The following is a 12,090-nucleotide window of genomic DNA, read 5'->3' as shown; positions in this document are numbered from 1 at the left end:
CTTTCCTCTTAAACCTTTACTTAGATTTGGGAAAACAGTATTTGGAGTCCTTCCATGTAAAAAAAGTTATTAAGTTATGAAAGCAAATTAGATTTTTTAGTTGGTTGACTTATCTCTTGGCATTAGATTCAGTAGTACTGCTCTGTTGGATTATGCATAACTGGTGAAGCCCAAGAAACTTACAAGGGCACAGAGTATCAGTTAAAACTCTTTTGGGGGGCTTCCCTGGTGGCGCAGTGGTTGAGAGTCCGCCTGCCGATGCAGGGGACACGGGTTCGTGCCCCGGTCCGGGAAGATCCCACATGCCGCGGAGCGGCTGGGCCCGTGAGCCATGGCTGCTGAGCCTGCGTGTCCGGAACCTGTGCTCCGCGACGGGAGAGGCCACAACAGTGAGAGGCCCGCGTACCACAAAAAAATAAAAAATAAAAATAAATAAAATAAAATAAAACTCTTTAGGTTACAAGGGACAAAAAATCCAATCCAACTGGTCTAAGCATGAAAGGTAATTTAGGGGCTCACGTAACTGAAACTTCCAGGCACCACTGGATTCAAAGACTCATACAATGGTATCAGGACCCATCTCTCAGTTCTTTTTTCTGGGTTGGCTTTACCCATACATTATGAAGGTTGGGCCTGCATCCTTCCATGTTTAAAACCAGCAGAAGATAACATGCCTCTCCAAGAGGAAGCAGAATTATCCAGATGGCATCTCATTGGATCATGTGCCTGTTCCTTCCTCAGCCAATCACTCTATGCAGGTATAAATCTTACCCTCATCCTTGGAGCCAGGAGGAGAGTCAGATCAGGAACGGTGCAGGGGAAAAGTAACTCCCCCAGAGGACATTCACCTTGGAGAAAGATGAGTAGATGCTGGATGCAAGTCACTTGGATATGTTTACATATCCAATAATTCTACTTTCATAATGTCCCTCTGGTGTAATCTTTTTTATTAAGCATATAAGAAGTCAAGAAGCTTAAGCAAGGGTTAGGGGAAAATCTCATTTCTTTGTGGAATTAAATAATGGTGAAGCCAAAAGAATCAAAGCAAAAATAATGTTAGTTTCTACTCCTATCCCCATCAAGTAGCTCTGTGACAAGACAAGTTACTTAGCCTTGCTGTTTCACAGTTTCCTTACATGTCGAATGAAACTACAGATACTGCCACACCCCAAGTTTTAAAGCTGATATGAGAATTGAAAGAGATCATTTGAAAGACAAGGCTCAAAAGATGTTATTTTAAAATTACAAAAGTTCTATACAAATATAAAGTATTAGTAGTAGAAATAGTTATAACATTGTTTTATGTACTGTACTAATTGAAGGTGTGATGTGTAAACAACAGAAACCGTTCTGGACCATTTAAGTAGAAAAGAAATTTGATAGAGGGGATCAGACAGTTCACAGACTTCTGAAGAATCAGTCTTAAAGGTTACATAACTAGAAGCAGGATGGATTGGCACCAGAAGACACCAGGCCTGCATTCTGGGCACAGGCTCTGTACCTTGTCTTTCCAACATCAGGTGCTGGAAGCTAGGCCATGTGCTGTTGCTATTTCTGAAACTGAGTGTCTCCTTGCCACCAAACTCACCGTCAGAATTGAATCCCCCTTGCACTGCCTTCTTCACACCACACTCTACCAATCAGAGACCTCATATGTTAATGGGTGACTGGCAAAATCAAGGTCACATACCTGTACCTTAGCCTCAAGGGAGCCTGGAAAAGCAAGTTTATGGCCTTTATCTTAGGAAGTGGGATTCATAATGTAAGAAATTCACCAAATATAGGAAAGGGGCTCAGTACATTCCAAAGGCACATAAATATCTACTGTATGCATAGCATTGTTTTAAGTCTTAAAACATTTAATATCAATGTGCAAATGCAACCTACAGAACTATAGTCATAGCAGAACACATACATACTTCAGCTGTAAGTGTTCTTACATTTTGCTTTCTCCCTCTTGTTTTAAATCATTGACAATGATCAGACTAACTTCGAAGCCAAAATTTTGCTTTATTGTGTTTTTTAAAACCATTTTTGCTCAAACGAAAATCTCTAGTTTATAAATATGTCAGTCAACTTAAGTGTTTTTCGGAAACTCAAACTCAGCTGCCAACCAATTGGTAGCAGTTACTCACTCAACTATATCCAAGATAGAGACTCATCTTACAGACCAAATGTCAGAGATTTTTTCCAGGAGTCTACCAGAAAATCATTATATGTGAATCCTGCAGAGATGTTTTGGAGTTTGAACAATATTTGACTTATAGGTCTATGACAAGTAGAAATTATTCCTTTTTTTTTTCCAAACTGTGTTCTTGTAAACCTTCTTTATTTTTTCTTAATTTTTAAAAATTTATTTTATTTTTAAATTTTTATTAGAGTATAGTTGCTTTACAATGTTGTGTTAGTTTCTGCTGTACAGCAAAGTGAATCAATTATACGTATATATATCTCCCCTCTTTTTTAGATTTCCTTCCCATTTAGGTCACCACAGAGCATTGAGGAGAGTTCCCTGTGCTATATAGTAGGTTCTCATTCGTTATTTATTTTATACATAGTAGTGTATATATGTTAATCCTCATCTCCCAATTCATCCCACGCCCCTGTTCCCTGTTGGTATACATAAGTTTGTTCTCTTTGTAAACCTTCTTTAAATTCTGTGTTTCTCTACCCACAGTAGACAGGTGAAAAACAGAATGGGAATCTTGAACATCTATTATCTCTTCTATAGTGAAATGTAATACCTTTACTTCTTGTTGATGAACCTTCTTGCATAGCTGACAATGATGACTATGTTTAAGGAGGGCAATAATTTAATATTTGTTGTCCATTCCCCTGAAACACTGAGGGAAGACAGGAAGAGAGACAATCAAAAATACTTGTGTAGAATGTCTTAGGTGAATTTTTCTTGATCCTATTGGGTGACAATGTGAGTGTTATAACTCGATTTTGTCTCAGCTATTACTTTCTGATTAAACTTTTGTGTGCATAACATAGGTATTACATAAAAATTTCAAATTTTTGCACCCGAGTGTGTATGTGTGTGTGTGTGTGTGTGTGTGTGTGCATGCGCACACACATGTGTGTGAACAAAAGGGAGAGGTAAGTGGGAAGGAAGTAGAGTTTGCTTAGGCTAAGCTTCAAGGAGTGTGTGCACCTTGCCAGGGGGAGTGCAATGTATAAAATTTGAACTTCAAATCTGTTACTTTATTATTACTCTCATTTGTTATCATTAATCCCATTTTGACATTATTAATGCCAAAACAGAATCTTGGAGTAAACATTTAAAGAAATGCTGGCTTTCATCTATAAATTATTTTAAAATTTTATATGATAAATATAAAAAGTGAAAACACTAACAATATATTTCTTTTTAAATAATATGATTTTATGATTATCTTTTTTAGTAGAATTTATGACACTTCTACATTTCCTATGTTTCATAATTATTTTATTTTACTAATTGACTGGTTGACCCGTTATTTGATGACCTGCCTGAAAGACAGAAATAAATGCAAAAACCCTGCCATCCAGCATGCTCTGTTAGCCAGCATTTCCAGCCCAGCCTTGTAGCAGATGTTGGAGGAGATGTTAGAGAACCAAAAATACAGTTTGGGGGTTTTAGGCAGAAAAGGGTAAAAAGCACAAAGGAATAAAATGTTCACTTTAAGATTGATTATCAATAAATCAAGAAAAAGATGAATAGGGCTGAATGCAAGAACAAGAGCGACAGAAGAAGTGTGTAAGACTGTAGGAATCCCAATACATAGGTGATAACTAGGGCCAGAGGAGAGGAGAGAAACAGGAGAAAAGAAAGCAAAGGAGGATGGAATGCAAAAATAGTAATAACAGATTTAAGTTACATTTATTGAGCATTTATTAAACACTAGGGATGCTTTAATTTCTCTCAAAAACAAGGAGAAGATGATATTATTCCTAGTCTACAGAGGAGGAAACTGGGAGGAAGGCGGGAACACAGGTAACTCTCTTGTTAAAAAAAAAATATGAAAAGTGACAGTGTCGAGATTTGTACACAGGTCTTTTCATTCATGCTCAAGACTTTTTCATGATACTTGGCCTGCTTTGACTCTACCACTTTGAAAATTGATTTCTCACTGTGTGTTTGATAATTCTTTATTAGCTTGAATATGCATTTAGCAATACTCATCTGTAAGTCAAACTTTAATAATAATAAAATAGTAGCAGCAAGCAGGAAGTACAACACCAGCTCATATTCCATCAATCTTCCTTTACTTATGATGGTTTGCACATTCAGATGCAATGCCCTAGGTCAATAACCACAAAAGTTGATCAACTGCTGTTTACTAAATCAAAGCCCCCTTTAAGCTAAAGCCTAAAGCCAAAGCAGGAATTACATGAGTTGGGTTATATAAAAATTGGTATACTTCAGGTCAATTCCAGGAAGAGCTTTCCTGGGCCAAAAAGATGTTTTCCCCTGAGCAGCAAAGCATGATGTATGAACAACTGAATCAATTTTAATATTGTTAACCAATTAAGAAAATGGATACCAGCTCACTGGATAGGCCCAATGTACACACCAAACAAAAAAACATTTTAAAGTGTCAAGAATATACACCTGTGACTTCTGTTAAAGATGGCTGACTTGATTAATCCCACATGGTTCTCTTTCCTTCCAAAATCTAACTGAAATAAAAATAGACATTAGCTAGAAAAAAAAGGAGAGATTACCTTGATGGGCAAAATTTTTGTGAGATTTCTGGAAATTGGAATGCAATAAGAGAGAGAGTGCGTGTTTAAAACACATACATACACACACACACATACACACAACCCAAAACAGGCAGAGAGGACTGCTACAAAGGTAAAAGCCATGCATTCCAACAATCTTGAGCAAAACTCAAGAGAAGTTCCCCAGTATTCCATAGGAAGTCATCCAAGAGCAGGAGCTGTCCAAAGGCAAATAATTAAAGTAATTAATTCAAAGACTACAGAAATACTGAACCAGTTGTGCCCTGCTACCTCACATCATTCCCCATCATGTCACATACCCAAGTAATTTACTCCCAGGCCAAAAACAGAAGGCCCTTTCTGAAGAAGTGTTGGCTCTGTGGTGAGATGGGGGAACACAGCAGAGCCCAAGATAATTCTAGACCTCTGCAATGCAGAAAGATAAAAAGGAGTTTCTCCTTCCAAAATTGAAACAAATAAACATGAAATAAATCCACTTACAGAACAAAATCCAACTGATGGAACATAAGTGGCTGTCCCTCCAAGATTCAATTGAACTAACCTGAGAACAGAACTCAGCCTTTGTTACATTCCTGAAATACAAGCCATCTCACAAAGCATTAGTGAGAAATGTCAGCTTTTTATCAATTATTTCATGGGGAGATTGAGAAGACATACATTACCTATCACATAGGAATAACTTATTAACTATCACACATTATAATCACATACATTTAACTGTTCTCCCTAAAGACACCAGCCCTTTGTTTCCTTTCTTTTCTGGCTGCAAGAATATCAAACTTTCTCTTCCTCTTTATTACATTTGTGCCTCCAGGGTTCTTGCTGATTCCAACACATACTTCCTACTTTCTGTTTAAGTAATTGTACTAGTGCAATATGTTTTAGTTTAAGCAACCAATCACACAAAGTGTTCCCAAGTTTGCATAACCCTATAATTAATTATATCTCTACCTACAAATCCTCTTCCAATACTTTTTGTCCTATATTATTTAATTGAACCACTTCCCTGAAGATTACTGCTAACCATCACTCTTACATAAGTCTTCCCATTATTTATTTATTTCCCCATAAAATGAGTCCACATTTGCCTTTCCAACATCTGTCTCTTCTCTGCAATATTTCCCATTACCACAGAGGCTAATTTTTTTCAAATGCTTCATGCATTCTTTATTATATAAGACTCTTGTACAAAAGGAAATGTAATACAAATTGGGTCCCCATATGGAAAGAATAAAGTGAATCTTTGGAGGTTTATATGATTAAATCTATAAATCTTCTATGAATCTTCTCTCTCTATGGTCCCATTGACATGTACCATCCTAAGATGCCTTCCATCTCACCTATACATTAAGAAAAAGTCATTTGGAGGATTTTCCAGAATTCCAAGAAAGTTGCCTACATGACATCCATTGTAATAAATAAGTCAATAATACCCATATGGCTTAATTAGAACTTTTCAGAATGGCAGTTGGAAAAGTTAATTTCCTTGAGAGGTCAAATGGCATCTTCAATGGCCTGAAATTCCCAGACCAGCCTCTGCAATTCCACTATCCTGATAGAAGTGTGAAACCTAATTTATTTGTCTTGGCTAATTACATTCTACCTGTAACAAAAAGTGCCACCACTGCTTGTCTGTAAATTAGAGATGTTAATTATATGAGAATATTCAGTGTTACCATGCTTGGGAAGTCGATTACTACAGCCATGTTTTTAAAGGCTTAGCCCAAAATCACTTTCTAACGATTCTGCTGGAATGTCAATGAATCCTGTATGTTCAAATCCAGAACAGTTACCTAATCACCTTCTATTCCCTAGTTTGTATCTGAAACATTAGCTCTAGTTTTCATATATTATACATCATTTTGAAAAACATGTGAAGTCTAGAACATCAGAAATATATGTCAAAAACAAGTATACAAAAATCATGAGCAGTAGAAAATAAATTTTATTTGAAAGCAAGACTAAGAGATAAAAGCAGAACAAAGAGCCGTAAAGTAGAAGGGCCATGATGATACATGCAGGGCTTACAAAGTTAATTCTAAGTTTTCTATTGTCAAAGGAAAATGACCCCCTCTAAGTGTTTCTAATAGACACTGTTGATTCCTACTCAAGATCTCTTCCTCTCTCTTCCTTATTTAAAAAAAAAAACTCTTTTATTAAGGTAGCTACGTAGATTGGGGGTAAATTCTGACTAATGTAAGCCAGCCATGGTCATCTCATCTCCTCTGCAACAGTTGTGCTGCTAGGATTTGTTCTAGTTGGGTACCTAACGTGGTTCTGGCCAATGCAATGGTAGGAGATAACTGGGGGTCCTCTGGAGATGTTTCTTTGAAATTAGCTAGAATATGCTGAGAAAGTTTATCATATGGTACTCTTCTGGATGTTACTGTTTGAGGATTTCACTCCTAGCGCTACTGCAACCATCTAACAACCATGACATTGGCTAGCCTGACAAGCTTGACACTGAAGGTGCATAGCTGGAAAAAACAGGAATTTGTGATTGCTGTGAATATCACTGAGTTGCTGAATAATCACTCTTAAACCAAACTGTCTCCTGACATCTTGTTAACTGAGGTTATACATTTACTGATGCTTTAATAATTGGAGCTAGTGTTGCAGATAACCCTCATTGTTTATGAGGGAAAATACCTGTTGTTTGGGAGAAGCAAAATGTCACTAGCAATTAGCAGAAAATTTTCTAAAAAAACATTTTCATGTGGAACTTCATAGGGAAGGGAATGAACACTGGGATGGACAATATCCTCAAACAAGATTCCTATAGCAAATATAGAGGTAGGTTTGATAATACTTTTATGAGAACATAGACCCAAAAAGAAACTCCATGAGAGCAAACCATCAGGGCTATGCAATCTAGACACGTTTTAGTCATTATTTAAGTGAATAGTACAGATACTATCCATTTTATGGAAAAGGAGGAGCCTGGTGAAAACTCTGCTGAGCAGATAAAACATCCCACGTGCACATGGCCTTCGAACAGGAGGATTGGCAGGAAAACACAATAATCAACATTTATTACCACGAACCTTACTCTTAAGTCTTAACACCAGAGACAGAGGTTTGTTCAAACTTTATTGAGGCAACTTGGGGTTATCGGTTATCTAACTTCCTTCCTGCAGTGAGAAGGGAAGCAAGTCTACTTCTTCACTTGCTTTGTTGGTTCCTAGAGGGAACTTAAGAATGAATGCTATAAACTGGAAAATATTTACTGAAAGAAACCTCTAAAGCACTTTCATCAGATCATGAAGTGGATAAAAAATCTCAATCATATGTTAGAAAGGAGTTAAAAGGAACTATCAACTTTTTTCAACACTCCAGACACATCTGAAAATGAGGTAATACAGCGCGCGCTCCAAGCCAGCGAGAGGGCGAGCGGCGGTGCTGCCGCCTGCTGCCTGGGCCGCCGCTGAGCCAGTGCGCGTGCGCGTGCGCGGCGGCAGCCTCCGCGGAGACCCGGAACGCACACTCGAGCGAGCGAGCGGAGCGGAGCTGGGCGCTAAGTGAAGCCGGACCTTAGCGGCAACGGGGACTACGAGCGGCTGCTGCAGCGGGCGCGGCTGGCCGCGCATGTGGAGCGCTGCGACGACAAGGCCTCCGCCATGAAGGCAGTGACCGAGCTCAACGAACCTCTCCCCAGTGAAGACCGAAACCTCCTCTCCCAGGCCTACAAGAACGTGGTCGGTGCCCAGCGGTCTTCCTGGAGGGTTAGCAGCAGCATCGAGCAGAAAACCATGGCCGACGGGAATGAGAAGAAACAGGGGAAGGTTAAGGCTTACCAGGCGTAGATCGAGAAGGAGCTGGAAACGGTGTGCAGCGTCGTGCCGGCTCTGCTGGACAAGTTCCTCATCAAGAACTGCACTGAGGGCTTCCCTGGTGGCGCAGTGGTTGAGAGTCCGCCTGCCGATGCAGGGGACACGGGTTCGTACCCCGGTCCGGAAAGATCCCACATGCCGCGGAGCGGCTGGGCCCGTGAGCCATGGCCGCTGAGCCTGCGCGTCTGGAGCCCGTGCTCCGCAACGGGAGAGGCCACAACAGTGAGAGGCCCGCGTACCGCAAAAAAAAAAAAAAAAAAAAAAAAAAAAAAAAACTGCACTGATTTCCAGTGTGAAAGGAAATGTCCTCTACTTGAAGATGAAAGGCGACTACTTCCGCTACCGGGCAGAGGCAGCTTCCGGCGAGGAGAAAAACAGTGTGGTCGAAGCTCCGGAGGCCGCCACTAGGAGGCCTTCGAAATCAGCAAAGAGCACATGCAGCCCACGCACCTCGTCCAGCTGGGCCTGGCGCTCAACTTCTCCGTGTTCTACTATGAGACCCAGAAAGCGCCGGAGGAGCCCTGCCTCTAGCCAAACAAGCTTCCGAAGATGCCGCAGGCGAGCTGGACACATTAAACGGGGATTCCTATAAGGACTCGACGCTCATCATGCATCTGCTGTGAGACAACCTCACCCTCCGGAGGAGCGACCAGCAGGACGAGGAAGCCGGAGAAGGGCCACGCGGGCGCCTCGGCCCGACGCCTACCCGCACCCCAGCACCACCGCCCCTTCCTCGCTCCAGTCACTCCGTAGCTAGTGCTGAACCTATCTGTATGGCAGGACAGCTACTCGGATCTACTCAGATCTGCTCTCCGCTCCCCCAGGAAGCAGTTCCGGACAGATTCATGGGCATTGCGGGACTGACGGTTTGCTGTGAGCCCACGGGAGCTTTCTTTTCCGATTGTGCAGACAGGTGCGTTCTGAAGGAGGCATTTTACTCTGCCTGCCAAGCTAAGTGAAATGCAGGTGAAAGCAATGGGGAGGTTAGAAGGGAGGATGAGCCGACACAGGCTGCAGTCGGTGTTTAAACAGTTCATTTAAAACAAGCTGATAGTGTTTTATTAAAGCAGTAAATCTGTGCATGTATAAATGAATTCACCCCTCCCACCTCTTTCTTCAGCTGATGGAAAACTGTTAAGGGAAGCTGAGATGGAGAGACCACTTGCTCCTTTCCATCAGCTTAATAATAAGCTGTTTAACGTGAGGTTTCAGTAGCGCCTTGTTTTGCCTCTTTAAATCATGAGGTGCACAAGCCTTCTTTTCAGTGCGATGCAGCTAAAGTTTTGATATCTGTAACTTTTTTTTTTGGTTACTATTGTTTAAGAATCATGGATTTATGTTTTCTAACTCTTTGGCTATCGTCCTATGTGTCAGCCCATGTCAATCAAAATCGGTGATTATAAAATGCCAGACTTCTAAATTAAATGTTTTGGAATTCATTGGGTAAGTAAGTGCTGCTTTGGGGGTATTTAAGAAGAAGAAGAAAATGAGATAAGAACCTTAGATGGTTCAGTCTAGAATGTTAATAAGATTCCCTTTGTATCGCAGTGTCTCACACAGTTTATTAAAAAGTTATTTATTGTTGAAATGAGACTACAGTTGACTCTTAAACAATACAGGTTTGAACTGTGAGGGTCTACTTATACACAGGTTTTGTTCAGTAAATACATGCTACAGTACTACTTGACCCTGATTGGTTGAGTCCACGGATCTGGACCCCCAGATAGGGAGGGCAGACAGTGAACTTACATGTAGATTTTGGACTGTGCAGGGGTCAGCGCCCCTAACCGCCTCCCCGCCCCGAGTTGCTCTGGGGTCAACTGTAGTTAGTTAAAGACTAGTTGCTCTGAAAATATTGCAGATAATATGGTTCGTAGAGAGCTGCAATCCCTTATTTATTTTCTTGGAAGTCCCTTTTGAATTCATCCAAGAAAAAACTAATCTTTTGTTTTCTCTACACAGCTCCCCATCTAATCCTAACCTAGCTCATAGGTCAGGATTGTTCCATTCAGTAAGCCTTAAGAGAGCACATGCTTAGTGCCAGATGCCGTGACCAGTGCCGACAGCACAAATCTGGACAAGACATCGTCCCTGACTTCAACAAGCTCAGTCAGGTAAATCTTAACATTTGTCTGCCAGAGATTGATGGGTACTTAACTGTCTACAATCATAATGAATCAAGAAACCGTTCAAATTCAATGATTTTGATGCTCTGACATATATATTCACATCTGTCAATTGAAATAATGTTAAATTTGAGAAAGAAATACTGAGTAGGTTCTACTCGATATTTAGACGATGTGGTCTGGGAGTAGGGGTGGGAGAATAGTGAGAGAAGAGAACGGAAGAATGAACACAAAAATGGAAGAGAAGTGTCTGAAGGCTCAAGAAATTTACAAAACTGTGGGAGGAATTAATATGTAGATAATTTTAATAGAAGACCACATCAAAGGGACAAAGAACAAAGTGGTAGGAAAACGGAATGGAAAACAGGGTGGGGGAGGGGCAATTGGGAAGGTGTTATGGGGTAAGTAGCTTTTTGACTAGGCATTGAAAGAAAAGTATGATTTTTATTACAGGTTAAATAGAAGTTCATCCACCACCACAGACATTCTCCCAGCTTTAAGCTTTACTCTTCCACTCTTCTAAAACTCTGCTTTGCCATCATTCTTGGCAGACATCATTCTTGTTCCACTGACTAGGTCTTGAATTTCTGACACTTAAGTACTTATAAGATTATCAGGAGGGAAGTTGCTTTTAATACCAAATTTTCTAGGTCATAATGGGATTTGGGGAAAATCCACCTGTCATGGGGGTTATTTGACTCTCAATTTATATCAGTTCAACTTTATACCACAAACTCATTCTACATAGCTTGAAAAATAGAATCCATATATCACATTTTATAGCTAAAAGGTACACAGCCAGCATGTGACCCAAATATCTTGAATTTAGAAATAGGAAAGCAGAAACCAAAATATGTTAAGGGACTTGCTGAAGGTCACATTGGAATTTCTGTAGAAGAAATGGTGCAAGAAATTGGGGCACAGGTGACCTCATTCTTTTCTCTCCATCCCACTCACCTTCCTTGATTTGTTTGGGTTCACCACTGATTCAAAAATTCCCAATTGCCAAGACACCGGACTCCATAGAAAGAGATTTGTTTGGGTGTCTTTACTGACATTCTGTATCTAGGAATTATTGTTGATGTGATAAAGCAGGAGATCATGTCTTTCACTGGAAACTTTCCACATAAATCGAAAAATGGTTTTAACACTATCCTTGTCTTTTTTCAACCACAACTTATGTATATTTTCCTGTCAAAAGGAATATGCTTTATGCACAAATTAGCATCTGTCTTGTTCACGATGAATCTATGTAATCAGTATAATAACAAGAGAAATGGCTCATAATTTTTGCCTTATGTTTTTTTCAATTTGAGAAATTAAAAAGCAGTGCCAGATTGCAGTTGAGAAATATGTTTAACTCCTGCAGCCACATACAGTCTTTATGGGAAGAAAAGTCCCAT

General features: G+C 40.1%; 1 pseudogene across 1 annotated transcript in view; it reads left to right on the top strand.

Moving 5' to 3' along the window:
* Window positions 1-9,520, top strand: part of LOC309822684 (14-3-3 protein eta-like) — a 42,097-nt pseudogene extending 32,577 nt beyond the window's left edge. The window contains exons 3-4 of the transcript in view: window positions 8,267-8,622; window positions 8,861-9,520. The product of the transcript in view is annotated as a 14-3-3 protein eta-like (transcript). The remainder of the gene's footprint in view (window positions 1-8,266; window positions 8,623-8,860) is intronic.
* The last annotated feature ends 2,570 nt before the right edge of the window (window positions 9,521-12,090 follow it).

Source organism: Grampus griseus, assembly GCF_964374135.1.
Source record: "Grampus griseus genome assembly, chromosome: 5".
NCBI lineage: Eukaryota > Metazoa > Chordata > Mammalia > Artiodactyla > Delphinidae > Grampus > Grampus griseus.
Note: the sequence above shows the minus strand (reverse complement) of the source record. Positions and strands in the feature narration are given on the sequence as shown.